Here is a 24,979-nt window from a genome sequence, read left to right as displayed (position 1 = left end):
TTTGACGCACAATACATCGCTCATGTAAATTCTTGGAATAATGCTCAACGCACTGTGTAGGGGGTCTTCAATAACCCCATGAGGCAAATACATTTGTCGAATCATAAGAGAATCTGGCTTTAGCATTGATTGATGAGTGGAGGGGAGTGAGGGTCAAGGGGTGTACTGGACTATTACCGGAACTGTGGATTCAGCACAACAAAAACACACTTAATAATATCGACAGAAATGAGCACATTTACACATCACCACTCAATAGGCCATAATATCTCAATTCATCCTGTCTGTAGAATATACACTGCAGCCTACATTTCCCACTACCATCATTGGCACTGTTGTTGGGAATGTAGCGTGCTTGAGTGTATATCACATGTACACTGAACAAAAGTATGTGTTGGTCCCATGTTAGTGCAACGCCACTACCTTTTTTTTAAAGGTAGCTGTGACCAATATCTGTATTCCCAGTCGTGAAATCCATAGGTTAGGGGCTAATGAATTTATTTTAATTGACTGACTTCCTTATGTGAACTGTAACTCAGTAAAATCTTTTAAATTGTTGCATGTTGCGTTTATATATTTGTGCATATCAGAATGTTTTTTTGTACTGCGTGCAACATATGATGTATAGGGTATGTGTATGTGTGTGTATGTGTGTGTCTGTGTGTACACTGCATACGTGTTAATGGTGAAGTGCTTATTTGTATATATCAGAGTGTGGCTTGAACTGGGTGTTTGTGCTGTGCTGAGTCCAAGCCTCCAATAATAGCCTCATTCATCAGGTGCCAGCCCTCTCCTGCCTGCAGGGTTCCTGGGACAGACTGAACTCAAACCAGATGCTCTGGCTCCTCCACTGCACTGTGCATCCATGTAAAACTTCCCCTGATCCACTCTCATCTACTCTGAAGTGTTTCCCACATGCCTGTTATTTTCCATTTATCCCTTGTGATTGGATCACTCCCTGCAGTACCTCACAATGAATTAAAATGCTGGGTCAACATCGAGGCTGCACCTGAGGGGTTTTTGGGGTTAGCCGAAACAATGCCGAGAGATGTAATGGCAAAATGATCACTGTCTGGTTTTTACCAATCGATGACGTGTCCTGAGTGTTGCAGTCTATCAAAGTTGTGCCTGATTGTGGAGTGATTGAACATTGTGGACACGTAGATACTTCCTCAGTCTACTCCCTCAGTCCCTAGTGGAAAGCTGGGTCCTATAGCATTTCTAAATTATGTGTTCAATGATACATCAATGAATCAGTGATACATCTTCATGGTCATTCATTCCTGCTTTTAGTCCACACAAGTCATCATGTACCCAAATAAGTTGTCACATATGCCGAAGACATGATATTAGCATGTGAAATTGTACTATGAAATTGGTCAGAGACAATTCTATGACTTCAAGGTTCAGATATAGTTGAGGTAATCAGGCTGTTTTCCTGGCTTGATTAATGAAGTTACCCTCCTATCTGTATGGGCTATTTTTGGCTCAACCTCAGTGCTTGAAAAATGCACGAAAAAAAGCATATCTAAATAATCAAGGGAAGGCTACAGTTCTCTTTCCTTGTAATGCCACATAGTCTGATTAACAGTCACTCTCCATTTCTATGTAGTATCATCTTTCATTTGATCTAGCAGTGGCATTTATTCTCGGTCCCCGAGGTCAATGGGCCGTCCCCATTGGGGATAAACAACTCATTCTGCGCCGCAATCATGGGATGATTTGGGAGCTTCCAGGACATCCTATTTGCATGGGTTTGTGTATCAAGGGACGCAAGCTACATCTTTGTTTATTCCAGTTGGCTAATGCTGTATCAAAACAAGAGCAGGGAGGAAGTAAATTATGCTGGCTGCACTGCAGCCTACAGGACGCCTGTGAAGAGGTAACCTGCCCAAACAAACAGCAGCTCCTCTGATTGATTCACCGTCCCTGGGAATTTGCTGTGAACAAGGCTGTCAACAGCAGCCAAGGCTTGATTGATCAATCACAGTGTTCTCACACCCTCCACAAACTCTGTGGTACCTGGAGCTGGAGGACTCTTGCGCAACAAGTGTACAAGTAATCAGAGGTGTAATCAATTACTGGGTCCATTCAGAAACGCCTTGAAACGCCAGAAACACCAATCAAATATGGTTTGTCTACAGCAGTGAAGGCCATCATACTGAACATGTTGAACCCTGTTCTGCATCCGGAGCCCATATCTTAAATACACTTAGGCTTTCAGAGTGAGAGAGTGTTTGCGTTCAAGGCTCTTATCTAACTGAGTGACTGCAGATGTCAATACCACTTCAGAAGATTTTCAACCCTCGGCAATCAAACACCTCAAACTGAAAACACATAACTTATCAATGTCATTAGCATTGAGCATAATGTGTGAGCAGGTCATATGGGGAAACATAGTCTGACAGACGACTGCTCAGCGGGTGTATCAGTCACACTTCCTTGGTGTGTTGCTAACCATGATGGGATCTTAAGGCACTTTATAAATATCCATAAAGCTCTCTAAGTTACCCCACTGACTTAACCCTTGTAAAACACCAATGACTCCAGAAGCTCCTTTACCTTCAGTCCCATCCCAAACCTTAGCTTACAGAGAACATCTGACAAATCTCTCCTATTGGAATGCGCGTCTGAGCCCTTTTTTTGCAAAAATACTGGTGGGGCGCACAGCCTTGCACTTTGAACCGCACTTTTAACTAGGTCTGAGGAACACGTCATGGCGTGAGCCTATTTTTCCTATGGGGAACTGGCCATGCCTCCAGATGCCTTGGCATTTAGCGGCGATGCAGTAAATCACCTAACGGCTGAAAGACAATCAGAGTATGACGATGAGCTCATTATCCCTGTACCACTTGGGTGAGGTAACTAATGCTTCAATCTGCAACATCATCATAGGGCATGTTATCATGATGCTCTGTTGTCGGCATTGCTGCAGATGAAGAATTGGAAGAATAGGCCCATGGGCAGGGTTCGAAGCAAAGCGGCACCAGAATAAATACTGTACCTATGAGATGATGGGCAAGCCGGCCAACAACTTGACAGGAGAGTTGAAAAGGTTTCTGGATGTGAAGTGAGACACTGGTTTCTTTGACAGTCTCTTGGCTTAAGTGTTTGGAGTTATTCACCCTGTGTCTCTAGACTTCAGTCTGTCTTGTGACCAGAGAGGACCCAGCAAACAAAGACATTATGCACCGTTCCCATTATGTCGTTTAAGAGTTTTGGGGAGACATCCTCCCTCTGACGTTCTGAGAATGTTCTTGGAACATTAAAACATGACATTAACCTCTGGACCCTGAGACGACATTCAGTACAGGTCCCCGTGTGGTTGCAGTATAACGTTACAATACGGTATTTTGATGTCCATTAAGGAATGTTACGAAATGTTTCCTATTTGGGTCTGATAGGACGTTATCCATGGGACATTTCATTATGGTCAAGGGGACATCACATGATGGTCCATGGGGAATGTTTGTTTAGTTCCCTGTAAGTTACCAGGTCATCATTGAGGACCATGTCAGGACCTTTTTAGGACATTATAGGGACTTTCATTTTACTAGTCTTCAAGATATCATGTGATGGTTCCAGGTGTCCCAAACCATTATAAATAAAGTAAGGAAATAGTATGGGGGTTTTAAGGTAAGTGGTATAATGTTCAATTAAAATAGTGTGAAAAAGCTTTAATCAATGACAAACTAATTACATTTAACATAATCACTTAGTACTGACTTTTCAACAAAGCACCACAATGTCTGGAGTATTCCCAGAAGTCCCTTACATATTCATTACTAATAATACATCTCTGCACTTAGCAGGAGAGTGCTATCTGCACTGCTATTTTAGTTATCAGTTCATCTGACTATTCTCTCATCATTGATTGAATTTACTTATTTCAGCAATTTGGGAGTTTCTATATCGTTGTTTAGTATTGGTGAGGCATATGATTTTGTTTAAATGTTACTCCTGAATCACTATGATAAATGTAATAGGCTTTCTTGAGTGTTTTTTTAACTGAGATTTACTATGAAGTGCAACATGCAGGAATACAGTACTCAGTAATTGAAACAGACATGGTGGCGTAGCAGGAAGATCAGAATGCTGTGACCGTAGAGGTTGTGAGTTCAAATCCCAGGTTATGACATGTGAAATAATAGTTTGTGTATAAATGAACAATAACAATCATGTGTGTCAAATATGTATGTTAAAAGCAAAGTGTGTGTGGGGGGGCATGTCCCTAACATTGCCAACAGACAGAAAGCTGTGAATGGATCAGTGGTTCACCAGCAGGGCCTTGATGGGCTTGACAACAGTAACAAGGGGCGATGTGTAATGAAACTAGTGTGTGTGTGCCCTGGTTGGAATGTTTTTTTATTGGGGGGGAGAACGACCATCAAGTGACATCCACGGAACGAGCTGGGAACTCGACAAAATCCATGACAGAGCGATCTAAGAGCGTCTTATTAACATTCTTGGGAACGTCCCTGGAACAAACCTGATACTATACAAAAACCTACACACGACCATGACACAACGTCCTGAGAACATTCTAAAATTATCTTTGGGGACGTCCCCGCAACAAATCAGGAACTAGACAAAACCTCCACAGGCCCATGAAACAACGTCCTGACGACTTTAGGTGACCATTTCGTGAGGTTCCGGAGACGTCCTAACAACAATTTTTGTTTGCAGGGCATATAATAGGAGTGCAACCTGATGAAAGAGTACACTTCTTAATGAATCCTTAAATCACAGTCCAACTGACAACACAAACATCATATACTGTAACTAATGGAAGACACTGCTGAGGAAGTGGACCCCATAGATTTCATCCATCATTATGACATCAAGTAAACTAAACAAAGTCAAATACCAAACTATTTCCTGCAGGATTTAGCTCCTTTTTCTCAGCCAAAAGTCTGAGGTGTGGAATCATTTTATTAGTGCTCTGTAGTCCATCCCCTTTGGCCAGACTGACTGTTCTCTAAGCTTCTGGACCAGACCCACATCAGTCCTTCCAGATCCCCTGATTTCAACAAACAGGCACACTCACAATAGAGCACAGGTGTCAGTCCATTAGATCTGTTATCAAAAACAAATTGTTTTGATTGAGGTCACAAAATCCAATGTGCATATTGCTGAGTTCTGGTTAGTGTTACACAGTTTTAAACAGTGACAGGCACTTCCACTGAAACCAAAAGCCAGCTGATATGTAAAATTGGTCTTCAATGGGTTCAAACCAATCATGGAAAAAACAGTATCGATGATTATGTTGAAAAGACATGCATACATGATTCTCTTTTTGTTGAATTTTTTACCCCTTTTTCATGGTATCCAATTGTTGTAGTAGCTACTATCTTGTCTCATCGCTACAACTCCCATACGGGCTCGGGAGAGACAAAGGTTCAAAGTCATGCTTCCTCCGATACACAACCCAACCAGCCGCACTGCTTCTTAACACAGCGCGCATCCAACCCGGAAGCCAGCCGCACCAATGTGTCAGAGGGCACACCGTGCACCTGGCGACCTTGGTTAGCGCGCACTGCGCCCGTCCCGCCACGGGGGTCGCTGGTGTGCGATGAGACAAGGACATCCCTTCCGACCCAGCCCTCCCTAACCCGGATGACTCTAGGCCAATTGTGTGTCACTCCACGGACCTCCCGGTTGCAGCCGGTTGCGACAGAGCCTGGGCGCGAACCCAGGGACTCTGATGGCACAGCTGGCGCTGCAGTACAGCACCCTTAACCACTGCGCCACCCGGCAGGCCCACATCATGAATCTCTCCCACCTGCATAGCTTTATGAATTAACATGTGACTTCACCCTGCAAAACCCAGTGACCCCATTAATAAGCATAAGGCCTTATGGGAAACGGATAAGAGTGTGAAACAATAGACATATGAAGACAATATCCACTTAAGATACAGTATACACATAACTGCCTACTTTATCTCCTCATTCCGTTGTTTTCCTCTCACCCAAGTAACTTGATCACTCAGAAGCAATAACAGCACTGATCCTGGGAGCCTTGTTCAGAGATAAAGATGGAGATAAACAGAGCACGGGTCTGTGCATTAGGCTACACTTCATTCAACAGCTCGTTCTGCGCCTCGAGTGGCACTGGATAAAGGCTAAATACTAAATGGAAACATGTTTTATTCCTTATTTTGAGTAAAGAGAACAAAGAGAGTAATGTTATTAACGGGGAGCACATTTCTGGTACAACAAAACATGATGGTAAATTGTTTTGCCTAGTTACTATAATGTGAATGTATCAGTTGTTGCTATTTGAAGTCCCAAACAATTGTCGTTTTCAGTCGAGAAGCTGTGCACGTTAAAGCTGGGCACGTTCTGAATGGTGCACCTGCTGATCCTGGAATGGGAAGTCTGTGTAGAAGTAGAGTTTATGGAGGATATGGCTGGGAGTGAAAGTTGCAACTTCAAAGAAACCGCGAAGAAAGTTTTGTTCTAACCTGTTAAAAAGTCACCCTACCAACTCTTATGTCATGAAAATCTGAAATCTCAATTCCAAATAAAGAAATCATTTTGACACTTAAATTATTGTTATTGAAGTCTGAAAAACATTTATGAAGCACAAGAAGCCCTTTGTATTATTTAAATCAAATTCTTTACGAGAATTTTCCATTTGAAAGACTTCTATTGAGGAGCACATGTTAAAAGCAATATTTCCCAATGACTTCATGTTTTCAATACTTTTGGATTTATGAGCGGTAGGCTTCCATCTGTCTGTTCAGGAGCTCAACGATTGGCTGTCCAAGTCCCTTGTAAATAGCATGGCATCATAAAGCTTTTCACTCAGTATTGCATGATACCAGATCACCCAGTCAAATTATTCAGTGGAGTATGTGCTCATCTGGAGTTCAGAGGCTACTACTGGGTCATAGTGAAAACGGCCAATAATTCATCTTTAGTCCGTTACCTCAGGCATACAGTAGCACTGAAACCAATTGAATCATAGCTTTGAAATAGATACACCTTCTAAAAGAAACAAAAAATGAACAAATAATGTATGTGGGAAAGCAAATAGACAGACTAATGTGTGCACAGAGGAGGGAAATAATACACAATATATATACAGTACATAGTGTCTACAAAGTCTGACATAAAGATGGGCAACATTAAGAAGGTTTGGACGCCATCGGGATTTGGTGGTGCAATGCATCATTCTAGCCTTTCTGGAGATTGATGGGTTCATAGTGACCACCAATGCTCCTGGGGGTGTGTGTGTGTGTGTGTGTGTGTGTGTGTGTGTGTGTGTGTGTGTGTGTGTGTGTGTGTGTGTGTGTGTGTGTGTGTGTGTGTGTGTGTGTGTGTGTGTGTGTGTGTGTGTGTGTGTGTGTGTGTGTGTGTGTGTGTTAGTCCTGGATGGAGATAAGTCTTAAGTGAAAGGAGGCATGGGAAATCCCACACTGTTCTTACTATCCACCACAGGAGTCATTACATACAGTATATCCATATCTTTGGATCTCCTGATATGAGTATAGACCAAAACAGACCACAGATAACACTCAAATCTGGCTCTAAATATGCAGTGATCAACCTCTCTCATTCACTATGTGTTCCTCTTGTCCTTTTGTGGTCAGGCAGCGGTCAGAGACGCCCTGCTAATCCACACAGCTGGGTAGTGTCATTCAGGCGGACTACTGTGCAACGGCACATGAAGGAAAAAAAGAGAGCAGAAGGCTAACACTGCATCCCACACAGTGTTCTGAGTCGGGGGAGGACTGACGAACAGAGACATTTAGAATCATACTTTTCCGGCGCAACCTTATATGGACTTCATTCATCAACAACCACGCATTGGCCAACATCTGGGTCATTTTGTAACTGAAGATTCAAGAGAATTCATGTGAAAACAATGACAAAATTAAGAGGAATTAAATACTCAATTGAAAAATGCTCACAATGTGACAGAAAATCTAAATAGGACTAATCACAGGGGTTTGATTGAATGGTCTTTAAAGTTTGGCTGGCTATTCTGTCCACACGTGTTGTTCTCTATCTCTCACGTACAACCGATTTTCCTCTCCTCAGATCCATCAACTGCCAATGACTGCACCTAAATTACAACTGTCTGTCAGTAGTTAGCCAATAGACCTGGCTGAAGGTCTTATACACAAATGAGCTGGCAGGTAGCGATTCAGTTTTCACATTACTTCTTACTTCAGAACCACTGAGTTTGTTTTTTGGCATTCCTCTATTTCAATGTGGGAGTTTATATTTAACCATGCATCAAGATACCTACAGTATCTACAGTATATCACAAAAGTGAGTACACCCCTCACATTTTTGTAAATATTTGAGTATATCTTTTCATGTGACAACACTGAGGAAATGACACTTTGCTTCAATGTAAAGTAGTGAGTGTACAGTTTGTATAACAGTGTAAATTTGCTGTCCCCTCAAAATAACTCAACACACAGCCATTAATGTCTAAACCGCTGGCAACAAAAGTGAGTACACCCCTAAGTGAAAATGTCCAAATTGGGCCCAATTAGCCATTTTCCCTCCCCGGTGTCATGTGACTCTTTAGTGTTACAAGGTCTCAGGTGTGAATGGGGAGCAGGTGTGTTAAATTTAGTGTCATCGCTCTCCCACTCCCTCATACTAACTTGATCACTGGAAGTTCAACATGGCACCTCATGGCAAAGAACTCTCTGAGGATCTGAAAAAAATAATTGTTGCTCTACATAAAGATGGCCTGGGCTATAAGAAGATTGCCAAGACCCTGAAACTGAGCTGCAGCACGGTGGCCAAGACCATACAGCGGTTTAACTAGACAGGTTCCACTCAGAACAGGCCTCGCCACGGTCGACCAAAGAAGTTGAGTGCACGTGCTCAGCTTCATTTCCAGAGGTTGTCTTTGGGAAATAGACGTATGAGTGCTGCCAGCATTGCTGCAGAGGTTGAAGGGGTGGGGGGGTCAGCCTGTCAGTGCTCAGACCATACGCCGTACACTGCATCAAATTGGTCTGCATGGCTGTCGTCCCAGAAGGAAGCCTCTTCTAAAGATGATGCAAAAGAAAGCCCGCAAACAGTTTGCTGAAGACAAGCATACTAAGGACATAGATTACTGGAACCATGTCCTGTGGTCTGATGAGACCAAGATAAACTTATTTGGTTCAGATGGTGTCAAGCGTGTGTGAGGGCAACCAGGTGAGGAGTGCAAAGACAAGTGTGTCTTGCCTAAAGTCCAGCATGATGGTGGGAGTGTCATAGTCTGGGGCTGCATGAGTGCTGCTGGCACTGGGGAGATACAGTTCATTGAGGGAACCATGAATGCCAGCATGTACTGTGATATACTGAAGCAGAGCATGATCCCCCTCCTTTCGGAGACTGGGCCGCAGGGCAGTATTCCAACATGATAACAACCCCAAACACACCTCCAAGACGACCACTGCCTTGCTAAAGAAGCTGAGGGTAAAGGTGATAGACTGGCCAAGCATGTCTCCAGATCTAAACCCTATTGAGCATCTGTGGGGCATCCTCAAACGGAAGGTGGAGGAGTGCAAGGTCTCTAACATCCACCAGCTCTGTGATGTCATCATGGAGGAGTGGAAGAGGACTCCAGTGGCAACCTGTGAAGCTCCATGCCCAAGAACTCCATGCCCAAGAGGGTTAAGGCAGTGCTGGAAAATGATGGTGGCCACACAAAATATTGACACTTTTGGGCCCAATTTGGACATTTTCACCTAGGGGTGTACTCACTTTTGTTGCCAGTGGTTTAGACATTAATGGCTGTGTGTTGAGTTGTTTTGAGGGGACAGCACATTTACACTGTTATACAAGCTGTACACTCACTACTTTATATTGTAGCAAAGTGTCATTTCTTCAGTGTTGTCACATGAAAAGATATACTCAAATATTTACAAAAATGTGAGGGGTGTACTCACTTTTGTGATATACTGTATATAGGATGGAATAATGGCTACGCAATTCTCTGAATAGACACTGCTACGGTAATAGAGTGTCGGGACTGGGTGTTACATATCTGTGAGGAATGTTTCTGTGTTAACATAGAGTAAACACCCCAAAATACTGCACTCTTACGAAGATTTTATCACCCACTGTACTGGTTTTATTTTTATGCTCTGTGTTTAAAACTGTACTGTCCTGTTTAAAGTCTCAACCAAGGCACCCGCTATGTGTCACTGGGATGTAGCAGTAGTCCATTAGGGAATGATAAGGTTTACCTAGTCTGTTATTAGCAGAAGTTCCATACATTCTCGCTTTTATTCCTTCCTGAGGGAAAGATTTGGGTTCAACCAAGGATACAGTACATAGCAAAACTTTGCATACTGAGCCATTCCTGGTTTGATTTTGAAGATAATCAGTTATTTTCAATTATTTTTTATATTTAATCATTACTTCAAACTAAATGCTTCTCTTAGTTCACTCTATTTTGTTGCAATGACTGCCAGCTGCCTCAATGGCCCCACTATCCTCTGCAGGAGATGGAGGGAACTGCAGTTACTGCAGTTTCTCAATAATTGTATTAAACACACACAAATATATCACATTGTAACTAGATGAAGACACGGCATGATCTGTCAATCAAACAAATGACATTAATCCAACATTAAATCAAATGTATGACTAAGTCAGTCCGTGAGAGCAGGAAACACCTCGACATATGACGTACCAGTAGTCAGAATGTTTTTATGACGGAAATCTGACAGCTCTTCTCATTTGGCTCAGTAAAAGAAATAAGAGAATCACGCTCATGGAATACATGTTTGGCTCAATATCTTCAGCAACCTGTTTGGGCCTTGATGACTCCAATACATTTGAATGTAACGAGGCAGAGGAATTTCCCTGTGGGGGATTAAATAAATCAGGCACATGAGAATAACCTTGTGGTGAGGCAATATGAGGGTCAAAGGTGGCTGGAAAGGGAAAGGCAAGTTAGGTTGAGAATTTAGTGGAATCATTAAATCTATCATAAATAAACCAACATGCTCTTTCAGTCAAATGGGAGAAAATAAGCAAATCATAATCCTGGTGATTTAGTTTATATTGTTTTATTGGACTGTGACGAGAGAGACCATCACTATTAGAACAGTCCCAACTGAATCATGCCGAACTGTGAGTGACCACAGAAATATTGATTAGAGATGAGCCTACCCAATGGGCAAAAACTGGTTGAATCAACGTTGTTCTACGTCATTTCAACCCCAATACTCTATTCGATGACATTGAATCAACGTGGAAAACTCATTGGATTTGCAAAAACTCATCAACATAAGGGCATTTCGAATTTATTTTCACCTGACTTTTAACCTAAATCCAATGACACAGTGACATATTTTGTTGATTTCACGTTGAATTCACAGTGGTTGACAACTCAGTCCAACGGAAATCAGAACTTGACATTGAACTAATGTCTGTGCCCAGTGGGTGGTGAAATGTCTCAAAACAAGTGCTTACAGCCAACAACATAGTCAGCCAAAATGTAAATTTGCTCACAGGCAATGTTCATAAGTACTGAAATGCAGCATTCAGCTAAATGTAGCTGCTAAATATGACACTATCAATTATGCATGTTGAGGTAATGAGACATGGACTCATGAGAGGAGCAGCTAACTGGAACACTGATACTATATGATGTCTCAATAGGAGTTCATTAGACTGCAGCTTACCATGGGGCTCAACTACCTAATTGATTCCCATCACAGCCAGGAAGAAGCCCAGCCTATAAATAAAAGATGGTGTCCCGTGTGGACGAGTCCCAGACAGCAATTAAAAGGGGATGGGGACGAGATCTGGAGGAAAAAGGCATGTCTTCACAATCAGGGCTTTCCCAGAATAGGCATCATGCAGGGTGGCGTTCTGAACATCTTGTCAATGGGGACATCTGAGCGCATTGGCTGCCATCCCTACAAGGGACATTGCAAATATCATTATCCCACATAGCACATGTACAGGACAGGTGTAGGATCTTAATTTGCTGCAGTTTGATACAGCAGGAAAATAATCCTGCAGCAACAGGAAATGTGAATTATTATGTGGATTATAATTAATGGAAATGTTTGTCCAGGTTGATACATTTTTCGTAAGGGAAAATCTAATCTGAAATTTCGAAGTGGAAATTACAAACTACAGAAGCCTTTTTAAACCTAAAATAAGTTTTAAAAGTCCCTGCATTGCAGGAAGGTTCTCCTGCAACATGGTGATCAAATTAAGATCCTACATCTGTAGCTCTGATGCCCTGTGGCGCCGTCAACAACACTTCCATCAGATTGCATGTATGAAATAAATGATACATATTATGTTTGATGTCGTCTTTAAGATCACAAAATGAGGCAAAGGGGTTAGGGAATTGGACTCTAGAGAAAAAAGGAGGTATAGCAATATGTAGAACTGTGATCTACATAAACATAGGAGGTAATCTGCTGAACTAACAGTTGATTGATGATCCTGTAAAAATAATTGATTAGGAGTGACGTGAGTCAGACTATCTATTGTGGCTTGAGACTAGGGTCTCTTTCTCTTCCTGTCCTTTCAACAGATCTTAGAGTGGATTTATATTCTTAATGAAAACATTATTGTTTCTAAACGACATATAAATGAATCATCAATACACTTAAAATCACATTACACTACAGTAGTGTTACACTATAGGGATGTACGTAGAACCATATAGTTAGGAATTACAATTAGGATCTCTATGTGTAAAACCTTCTCTCTCCATTCCTGCTGTTAGAAATGGATGTTCAGCAAGTTTTCAATGGAAAACACATTAAAGAAGCTTTTAACCTCACAGACATGACGTTTAAATATTATCTATGTGTTTTTTAAATTTTGTGTTTCAGGCAATATTATATCCCACACACTAAATTTACCACCAGGGGATGTGAAGAAAAACAGAAGGGCAGAAACAGAAAAATGTGTGGAAATCTCCACTGTAAAAATATGTCTTATGTTACCAGTTGAAATGGGATTTCATTGGGATCCTCCCATCAAAGGCTTTCAGACGGTTACACATCTAATAATCCGAGATCATGTTCACGAGTAGAGAGGACTCATTACATTTATATTACATAGAAACATAAATGGAGCAAGTATGTGTTAACTTGTTTATTAGCATAGCCTTTGGTTTAGAGGGCAACAGAGACTGATAATCTGCACCATGGTGGATTGAGCCGTTTATAGTGAAAGTATAAAGCAGAGGAGAAGCAAACAGGCCGTATTAAGCCCTCTACTGAGTTCCTTGTATTTTGACCAGCATCATTACGCAGCAACGTAACACTATCTAGTCCATTCATTTTCTATTCATTTCCAGTCAGAAAAGACATGAGCTCTGTGCTGTAAAACAATTTCACAAATGATGCTTTCATGTTCTGCCCCTGAACAAGGCAGTTAACCCACTGTTCCTAGGCTGTCGTTATAAATAATAATTTGTTCTTAGCTGACTTGCCTAGTTAAATATAGGTTAAATAAAAAATATATATATAATAAATAGAATGGCGCCGGAGCAGAAGGCAGACGTTTTACACGCCCCCAACCGATTGTGTTTTTTTGTTGGTTTATCTGTGTTTTTTGTAACTATTATTTTTACTACTTTTGTAAACTTATTTCTTTACTATTTTTGTACATAATGTTGCCGCAACCGTCTCTTATTACCAAAAATAACTTCTAGACATCAAGACTGCAATTACTCACCACGATCTAGCAGAATCCTTTTTCTTCTTTCGCGGCTCTGACGAGCCCGAGGCGGAGGATATACGGCTCCCTCGGGAACAGGCCCCGACCCCCCGATCCCAGAGAGGCCGGAGGGCGGGCTGCCTTCTGAGGAGTTGGAGGCGATCGAATAAACCCCCATCCCTCTCAATTCTGCTCGCAAACATGCAATCTTTGGACAATAAAATGGACAAGTTATTGGGAACATTAAACTATCAACGGCACATTAAAAACTGTACAATCTTATGCTTCACGGAGTCGTGGCTGAACGACGACAACATACAGCTGGCTGGTTATACGATGTACTGGCAGGATAGAACAGCGGCATCTGATAAGACAAGGGGAGGCAATATCTAATGAAGACCCGAGCCATTGCTCGCATGAGGTAGAGTTTCTCATGATAAGCTGCAGACCACATTACATACCAAGAGAGTTTTCATCTCTATTCTTTGTAGCTGTTAACATACCACCACAGTCAGAGCCTGGACACAAGACATTTTGAATGAGCTGTACTCCGCCATAAGCAAACAAGAAAACACTCACCCAGAGGCGGCGCTTCTCGTAGCCGGGGACTTTAATGCAGGAAATCTTAAATCAGTTTTACCTCATTTCTATCAACATGTTAAATGTTGATAGAAATTATAGGGAAAATAACTCTGGACCACCTATACTCCACACACAGAGATGCATACAAAGCTCTCCCTCGCACTCCATTTGGCAAATCTGACCCTCCTTTTATCCTCCTGATTCCTGCTTACAAGCAAAAATTGAAGCAGGATGCACCAGTGACTAGATCAATAAAAAAGTGGTCAGATGAAGCAGATGCTAAGCTACAGGATTGTTTTGCTAGCACAGAGTGGAATATGTTCCGGGATTCCTCCAATGGCATTGAGGAGTTCACCACATCTGTCATTGGCTTCATCAATAAGTGCATCGATGATGTCGTCCCCACAGTGACCCAACCAGAAACCATGGATTTCAGACAGCATCCGCACTGACCTAAAGAATAGAGCTGCCACTTTCAAGGAGTGGGACTCTAACCCGGAAGCTTATACGAAATCCCACTATGCCCTCCGACGAACCATCAAACAGGCAAAGCATCAATGCAGGACTAAGATCATGTTGTACTACACCAGCTCTGACGCTCGTCAAATGTGGTGGGGCCTGTAAACCATTACAGACTACAAAGGGAAGCACAGCCGAGAGCTGCCCAGTGACATAAGCCTACCGGACGAGCTAAACTACTTCTATGCTCGCTTTGATGCAAATAACACTGAAACATGCATGAGATCACCAGCTGTACCGGAAGACTGTGTGATCACGCTCTCCGCAGCCAATGTGAGTAAGACCTTTAGACAGGTCAACATTCACAAGGCCACAGGGCCAAGTGGATTACCAGGATGTGTACTGCGAGCATGCGCTGACCAACTAGGAAACGTCTTCACTGACATTTTCAACCTCTCCCTGTCCGAGTCTGTAATACCAACATGTTTTAAGCAGTCCACCATAGTCACTGTGCCCAAAAACACTAAGGTAACCTGGCTAAATGACTACCGACCCATAGCACTCACATCTGTAGCTATGAAGTGCTTTGAAAGGCTGGTCATGGCTCACATCAACACAATCATCCCAGAAACCGTAGACCCACTCCAATTTGCATACCGACCCAACAGATCCACAGATGATGTAGTCTCTATTAAACTCCACACTGCCCTTTCCCAACTGGACAAAAGGAACACCTATGTGAGAATGCTATTAATTAACTACAGCTCTGCGTTCAACACCGTAGTGCCCTCAAAGCTCACCAATAAGCTAAGGACCCTGGGACTAAACGCAACTGGATCCTGAACTTCCTGATGGGCCACACCCAGGTGGTAAAGGTAGGTAACAACACATCCGTCACACTGGTTCTCAACACAGGGATCCCTCAGGGGTACGTGCTCAGCCCGCCCTGTACTCCCTGTTCACTCATGACTGCACGGCCAGGCACGACTCCAACACCATCCTTAAATTTGCATATGACACAACAGTAGTAGGCCTGATCACCAACAACAACAAGACAGCCTATAGGGATGAGGTCAGAGACCTGGCCGTGTGGTGCCAGGACAACAACCTCTCCCTCAACGTGATCAAGACAAAGGAGATGATTGTGTACTACATGAAAAAGAGGACCGAGCACAACCCCATTCTCATCAACGGGGCTGCAGTGGAGCAGGTTGAGAGCTTCAAGTTCATTGGTGTCCACATCACTAACATACTAACATGGTCCAAGCTCACCATGACAGTCGTGAAGCAAACATGACAAAACCTATTCCCCCCCAGTAGACTGAAAAGATTTGGCATGGGTCCTCAGATCCTCAAAAGGATCTACAGCTGCACCATCGAGAGCATCCTGACAGATTGCATCACTGCCTGGTATAGCAACTGTTCGGCCTCCGACCGCAAGGCACGACAGAGGTTAGTGCTAATGGCCCAGTACATCACTGGGGCCAAGCTTCCTGCCATCCAGGACCTCTATACTAGGTGTTGTCAGAGGAAGGCCCTGAAAATTGTCAAGACTCCAGCCACCCTAGTCATAGACTGTTCTCTCTGCTACCACACGGCAAGCGGTACTGGAGCGCCAAGTCTAGGTCCAAGAGGCTTCTAAAACAGCTTCTACCCCCAAGCCATGAGACTCCTGAACATCTAGTCAAATGGCTACCCAGTCTATTCAAATTGCCCCCACCTCCCCTCTCCACACCACTGTCACTCTCTGTTGTCATCTGTGCATAGTTACTTTAATTAACTCTACCTACATGTACATTCTACCTCAACTAACCAGTGCCCCCCGCACATTGACTCTGTACCGGCACCCCCCTGTATATATTGTTATTTTTTACTGCTCCTCTTTAATTACTTGTTACTTTTATATCTATTCTTATCCATATTTTTTAACTGTGCTGTCATTTAGGGGCTCTTAAGTAAGCATTTCACTGTAAGGTCTACATCTGTTGTATTTGGCACATGTGACTAATAAAATTTGATTTAATTTGATTTTGATTTGATGTACTGCTAATGTACTCTATACTCATTGTTTGATGTGCAGAGAGGAGATATGAAAAAGTAGCATCTGTTGACCCAACTCTGCATCCCAACTGTGATGGATAAAGCAAAAGCAGTTTCCATACATACACAGTCCATGTATATGTATGACCAGATGTATGTCTCTGAGTATGACATACAGTGGGGCAAAAAAGTATTTAGTCAGCCACCAATTGTGCAAGTTCTCCCACTTAAAAAGATGAGAGAGGCCTGTAATTTTCATCATAGTTACACTTCAACTATGACAGACAAAATGAGAATGAGAAAATCCAGAAAATCACATTGTAGGATTTTTAATGAATTTATTTGCAAATTATGGTGGAAAATAAGTATTTGGTCAATAACAAAAGTTTATCTCAATACTTTGTTTATATATTGCCCTTTGTTGGCAATGACAGAGGTCAAACGTTTTCTGTAAGTCTTCACAAGGTTTTCACACACTGTTGCTGGTATTTTGGCCCATTCCTCCATGCAGATCTCCTCTAGAGCAGTGATGTTTTGGGGCTGTTCAACTCCCTCCAAAGATTTTCTATGGGGTTGAGATCTGGAGACTGGCTAGGCCACTCCAGGACCTTGAAATGCTTCTTATGAAGCCACTCCTTCGTTGCCCGGGTGGTGTGTTTGGGATCATTGTCATGCTGAAAGACCCAGCCATGTTTCATCTTCAATGCCCTTGCTGATGGAAGGAGGTTTTCACTCAAAATCTCACGATACATGGCCCCATTCATTCTTTCCTTTACACGGATCAGTCATCCTGGTCCCTTTGCAGAAAAACAGCCATAATGCATGATGTTTCCACCCCTATGCTTCACAGTAGGTATGGTGTTCTTTGGATGCAACTCAGCATTCTTTGTCCTCCAAACACGACGAGTTGAGTTTTTACTAAAATGTTGTATTTTGGTTTCATCTGACCATATGACATTCTCCCAATCTTTTTCTGGATAATCCAAATGCTCTCTAGCAAACTTCAGACGGGCCTGGACATGCACTGGCTTAAGCAGAGGGACTGCAGGATTTGAGTCCCTGGCGGCGTAGTGTGTTAGTGATGGTAGGCTTTGTTAGTTTGGTCCCAGCTCTCTGCAGGTCATTCACTAGGTCCCCCCGTGTGGTTCTGGGATTTTTGCTAACCGTTCTTGTGATCATTTTGACCCCACGGGGTGAGATCTTGCGTGGAGCCCCAGATCAAGGGAGATTATCAGTGGTCTTGTATGTCTTCCATTTCCTAATAGTTGCTCCCACAGTTGATTTCTTCAAACCAAGCTGCTTACCTATTGCAGATTCAGTCTTCCCAGCCTGGTGCAGGTCTACAATTTTGTTTCTGGTGTCCTTTGACAGCTCTTTCGTCTTGGCCATAGTGGAGTTTGGAGTGTGACTGTTTGAGGTTGTGGACAGGTGTCTTTTATACTGATAACAAGTTCAAACAGGTGCCATTAACACAGGTAACAAGTGGAGGACAGAGGAGCCTCTTAAAGAAGAAGTTACAGGTCTGTGAGAGCCAGAAATCTTGCTTGTTTGTAGGTGACCAAATACTTTTTTTCCACCATAATTTGCAAATAAATTCATTACAAATCCTACAATGTGATTTTCTGGATTTTCTCATTCTCATTTTGTCTGTCATAGTTGAAGTGTAACTATGATGAAAATTACAGGCCTCTCTCATCTTTTTAAGTGGGAGAACTTGCACAATTGGTGGCTGACTAAATACTTTTTTGCCCCACTGTATGCCTTAATTTCCTCTACTATACAACAATGGAGCAGAGAACATAATGATTTGAAGGCTTCCAGTCCTCTGTTCCAAAGGTTCTGGTCTGATATATGGAAAAGGATTATCAAAGAGGGATTCCTCTGACTCCTGTACAGAGAGCCAAGAGCATGAATCAGAGTTACGAGAAAGAGATCTGAACTCCACTGCGCTTAACGGAACAAGTGACAATTACTGAACCATAAAACCACATTTCAGACATTAATGTGTTGCTCTAATGTTCTGCTCGAGTGATCACAGACTTGGCCCCAGAAAAAAAGCTGGTCTTTCGGGGTTTTCTCTCCCAACCAGATGTTTTAAACCCCTCTGCATCTTGGAAGAGGCCAGTTCATTTTAATAGTGGGAATACAAAGAATTTGCTTCACTATTAGTCCCTTGGTTGCTGATCCTAATCAGAAGTCCCTTCCTACTGTCTTTCCCTAAAGGGTTTTATCTAGAAGAGGTCAATATTTTGAGGCAAAATTCACAATCAGTGAACTGCAATTCATGTGAAATTGATGGGTTCCTTCAACAAATGTTCAGTTACTTTTTAGGACGTTTTTTTCCATGAAACATTGTTTTTTTTATTTAAAGGACTACGCAATCATGTTTGGCTAACCACAACATTTTCCAAAATCTATTTTAATTTCCATCAGAATAGAAAGCTCTCATACCTACACTAATGTCAGAGGATCTCTCTACCCCAAAAGCAGGAGATAATGTATACTATCACCTGATAAATTTAACAAAGTAAAGAAGCGATGAACGACAATTTACTGAGGTGGATGCTATTTCTCTGTCAGGTTTGTTTAGACACGAGACTATCCTATCCAAACAAATGTGCTCTCTTGAGACAAGAAAACTCCTCAGTGTGTTTTTCTCTAAACAGAATGTAGTGTTTTCAGCATAAGTCACAGGACCAGCTTGTGGCCAACATAAACACTTCTTCCTGAGCCAAACTGAGAGAGAGAGAGAGAGAGAGAGAGAGAGAGAGAGAGAGAGAGAGAGAGAGAGAGAGAGAGAGAGAGAGAGAGAGAGAGAGAGAGAGATGCAGCTAGGTCATGACTGCGACATTAGATCCCCCTTCACCTTCCCTCCGCTTGGTGCCTGGCTGGGTGTTTTGGGGGGAAAGTTGAAGACAAGGCCTTGCATCCTTGTGCCATGTCCCAGGGAGTGGACAGCCTGTTCCCATTTAGTGGTGAGTTACCTTGCCAGTGAGCTTGCTGTCCTGAACTCCAGGCAAACGTGTTGATTTTGCGTGCCTTTCAGACTGAATGGGTGTCTTGGCTCAAGCAGAGGAAAAGAGGTTGGAGGCACGGCACAAACAATATTTGTTTTGTGTGTCCAATTAGACAACACACCAGAGATGTCAAGTACACCTTCAGTTGGAGAAGATGCTGAGGAGAAGAGAGCTAGACATCCTGTGAGAGAGAAACACATACAGGCTCAGACTGACCGTGTGGAGGTTTAGCGTGTGACAAAGAGCAGGCCTTCTCTTCTGGGACTGTCTGGAGGCGGACCGCATCAAAGAGACAAACAGATCCTGAAGGTTTCATCTTCACACTCTCTCTGTTTAGAAGCCTTGTCGGACAGCCCACTCACATAATCATGTCTGTTGAATGCTCTCACTGGGCCTCTGGAGACACCACTGCCAAACCCTGACTGGCTCACAGCTGAACTTCTTCACGCCAGCGCTACGCTGTAGGTCTCCGTCAACAGATTATTGAGATAAGTGTGGCAAGGCAAGGGGGACTGGTAGAGATTTTGAGTAGCAGAGTTTCTACGTCTAAGATGAGGTTTCAACCACATCTCTGCAAATTGCTAGTACAGAGTATTTCATTGGACATATTTTCCAGAGACAGCATGTTTGATGCTTGTTGCTGATATGTGACAATATCCCAACCTATCCAAGCTGTACCAATGAACCATACATAATATCATGCTAAGTGAACGTTGGCTAAGATTTCTTGAAAATAATTTCACAATATTTATTCTATTATCATTAAATGCTTAGGTTTCATTAGCCGATATGAACAACGGGGAAATTCTTTTGGACTCTCTACCAAAATGTCGCCAACAGCCTTCTAATCGCTTAATTAAAACCATCTCTCGGGACATCCTTCACATCTGCACACACACACATGGTGAATAAATGACTTTTTCTCTTGAAAAATTGTGGTATTGGCACAAGGGTGTGCACTGGTGCAAGTTTAAATCTTACGCTGACATAATATATTGAACAAAAATATAAATGCAACATGTAAAGTGTTGGTCGCATGTTTCATGAGAATTCATTTTCCATTCGCAGCACAAAAAGCGTATTTTTTATATCCTTGTTAATGAGCATTTCTCCTTTGCCAAGATAATCAATCCGCTTGAAGTTTGTGGCATATCAAGAAGTTGATTAAACAGCATGATAATTACACAGGAGCACCATGTGCTGGGGACAATAAAAGGACACTCTAAAATGTGCAGTTTTGTCACACAACAGAATGCCACAGATGTCTCAAGTCTTGAGGGAGAGTACAATTGGCATGTTGACTGCAGGAATGTCCACTAGAGCTGTTGCCAGATAATTGAATGTTAATTTCTCTACCATAAGCTGCCTCCAACGTTGTTTTAGAGAATTTGTCCAACCGGCCTCACAACCGCAGACCCCTTGTAACCACTACAGCCCAGGACCTCCACATCCAGCTTCTTTACCTGCCGGATTGTCTGAGACCAGCCACCCGGACAGCTGATGAAACTGAGAGGTATTTTTGGGTGGAAAAATGTATTCTGATTGGCTGGTCTCACCTATTGCTGCGCCCCTGCCCAGTCATGTGAAATCCGTAGATCAGGGTCTAATTTATTAGGGTCCCAAGTAGGGTCTAATTTATTTATTTCAGTTGACTGATTTCCTTATATGAACTATAACTAAGTAAAATCTTTGAAATTGTTGCATGTTGTGTTTATATTTTTGTTCAGTATACAAGGGAGGCAACATCAATCATACTAAGTCTACTTGTAGAAGCATATGTTCACTCCCTATGCATGCCATATTGTGGATGGTGTCCTCGGTATCTGTTTTGATTATTTTTTATAAAAACTTGATGAACAGACACAACAGACATAACATGACCTTGACCTGGCCCCGACTACACCCAGTCTTGTATACCTGTGTAACACTCTTCAGGTAAAAATGTTTATGTTGGTGTCTGATTTGCTCATCCAAGAGAATTCAATTCATCATGCCTCCTCCGACATGCATCCATGTTCCTTGATTCAGCAGGAGTGCTGTGTGAAGGCTGTCTGGCATTTGGAACAGTCTGATATTCATAGTGGGGAAAAGAATGAAAGAGGAGAGGTACTGACAGGAATACAGGGATATTTGTCCATTATACATAAATAATTCACGAGCTGAGAGCTGCGAGAATAGTAAGAAAGCACAGACGTGAAGGGAGAGCTAACATCAGTCCAGAACTTCATTCCATGTCAGATTCCTATCCTAGTGCTGACATGCATTGGTCAGTAGACTCAGCACGGGAGAGACTGTGTTCCCAGACACTTTGACTTCAAGAACATTGTGTCCAACATTAGTTAGAATAATTAATTCCAAACTATGTCTCTTTGTAGATCACACATTTGACATCTTGTGAAATTCATTACTATACATTTTTTTCTCTATTGATGTGGAACCAGTGTTGTTAGTGTTTCTCTGTACCGTATGCCAGCCTCTCTCTGGTCATGGTACTCAACAATAGGTCCAGTTGGGAACCCAAGCAGTGCCCCAGGGGTCCTAAGATCTGTGATGTCCGGTCAAAGACACATGCGTTTCCTGTTTTTCTCTCACTCCTCTTGGTTGTTTTAAATTACCATGGAAAATCTTTGCTCTTCGGATTAGAAACAAATGTCTTTGTGAGGCTGAGGATCAAGGTAAGGAGGTCCCAAGGCCCAAAGCGTGTCCTGAAACGGATTCATTTATCGAAACATTTGGATTATCAGTATAGACATATAATCCCCCCGAACCTTGGTTTAACTGTTGCGTGCGAGAAAATGGGACCATGGCTGGAATTGTTAATACAAAACACAAAACAACTTGTTGAATAGCTAGATAAATTGTGTTTAATAATTTTGTATTATTACAATGTCTTAACTTCCATTTTAAAGCAAAATATCTAGTCTCTGGCTAAAGCCAGTCAGAGGAAAATAGCTAAGTTTAGAACAGTTTGGCCAGAGGTTAATTGAAGCCGTACTCTTTCTTCATCTACTGTCATTATTAGTAATTCCAATAATATTATAAGAAAGATTACACAAACGCTAGGTAAGTCATCATATAAAAAGGGATCGAGTAAACAACTGTATACTATTCTGAGATTTGGATTCAGATAACTCAGAAACATTTCATTGATGTAGATGTTCACGAAATCAATCCAAGTGTTTTTTTTAAACAACTCAATATCGATATAAAAACACTTGATAAAGTATTCCTTAAAGAATAGGTCTATCTGTCAGCTATCTCAAAGGCTCTTCAGTCATAGCAGAGAGAGCTGAAAATACACCTGCAGCCAAGTCATGAAACTAATAAATCACTGTGGATTAAAACATGCCTGGTATTAAATGTCTGATGGCTTGCGTGTGAGAGAAGACACCAGAGACCAGCTTATTCCATGACATCCATCATACAACCCCAGATCCAGCTGAGACCCAGCAAATCATTTTTGTCTTCTCAAGTGGACATCAGTTCTTGGTCCGTATCTCAGAGGCCATACAAGCCACTGTATTAAATCCTGTTGTCCCTTTGAGAGGACTCTGGAATTCTGGGATTTTCAATTATATCACATATGTGGGGGTGTGACCTTGACAACTGTATCTTGATGGTTCTTTAAAAAATGGTTGGAGTAAAAAAACAATCACATTTTATGGACATTTTAAACAAAGTGTGTATAATTATTAATTATAATTTTTGTGAGTTTGATACTCAAACTGTTTCTAGTAAGTGAATATCTCAGGAATAGTTAAATGAGTTGTCAGGACTCTGTTATATTTTTGTCACATTAAATAAGAGCTAAATAAGAGCTTATCAAGAAATGTTCTCTAGTGGACACCTGGATGCTACAACTATGTATTTCACCTACTATAGCCATTGACTGTAATGTAGATTTTTTTTATAGTTACGTTCTAATGACCACTACAGAAGACAATTTTGCATTTACAATAAAATATAAATAACAATATATACAATAAAAGATCAATAACAAGATAAATAACAATAAAAGTTTTGTTTTTTCTTTCTTGGTCAAATGTTTTTTTTCCCACCCCAAACATTTGTGTTATGTAAAAAAAATTTAATTAAATATTTTAAAAACTCACATTTTTAGGGGGGGACCTTTTCCTGTGATTGTCTCCACCCCCTCCAGGTGTCACTTATTTCCCCCAGTGTATTTATCCCTGTGTGTCCTGTCTCTCTGTGCCAGTTCATCTTGTATGTTTAGTCAAGTCAACCAGCGTGTTTTTCCCATACTACTTTTGCTTTTTCTAATCCTCCTGGTTTTGACCCTTGCCTGTTTCTGGACTCTGTACCCGCCTGCCTGACCTTTCTGCCTGCCTTGACCATGAGCCTGTCTGCCACTCTGTACCTCCTGGACTCTGATCTGGTTTGGATCTTTTTGCCTGTCCTCGACCATTCTCTTGCCTACCCCTTTAGATGATTAAACATTGTAAGACTCCAACCATCTGCCTCCTGTATCTGCATATGGGTCTCGCCTTGTGTCTTGATACTCAGGAGGATATAATAACTACATAGTAAGATCTATTTTATCTAAACTCAGCAAAAAAAGACCCTGGACCCTGTCTTTCAAAGATAATTCGTAAAAATCCAAATAACTTCACAGATCTTCATTGTAAAGGGTTTAAACAATGTTTTCCATGCTTGTTCAATGAACCATAAACAATTAATGAACATGCACCTGTAGAATGGATGTTAAGACACTAACAGCTTACAGACGGTAGGCAATTAAGGTCACAGTTATGAAAACTTAGGACACTGGAAAGGCCTTTCTACTGACTCTGAAAAACATCAAAAGAAAGATGCCCAGGGTCCCTCCCTGCTCATCTGCGTGAACGTGCCTTGGGCGGCATGAGGACTGCAGATGTGGCCAGGGCAATAAATTGCAATGTCCGTATTGTGAGATGCCTAAGACATCGCTACAAGGACACATGATGGACAGCTGATCATCCTCGCAGTGGCAGACCAAGTGTAACAACACATGCACAGGATCGGTACATCCGAACATCACAACTGCGGGACAGATACAGGATGGCAACAACAACTGCCCGAGTTACACCAGGAATGCACAATCCCTCCATCAGCGTTCAGACTGTCCGCAATAGGCTGAGAGAGGTTGGACTGAGGGCTTGTAGGCCTGTTGTAAGGCAGGTCCTCACCAGACATCACTAGAACACAACGTCGCCTATGGGCACA

Source organism: Oncorhynchus masou, chromosome 15, assembly GCF_036934945.1.
Source record: "Oncorhynchus masou masou isolate Uvic2021 chromosome 15, UVic_Omas_1.1, whole genome shotgun sequence".
Lineage (NCBI taxonomy): Eukaryota > Metazoa > Chordata > Actinopteri > Salmoniformes > Salmonidae > Oncorhynchus > Oncorhynchus masou.
Note: the sequence above shows the minus strand (reverse complement) of the source record.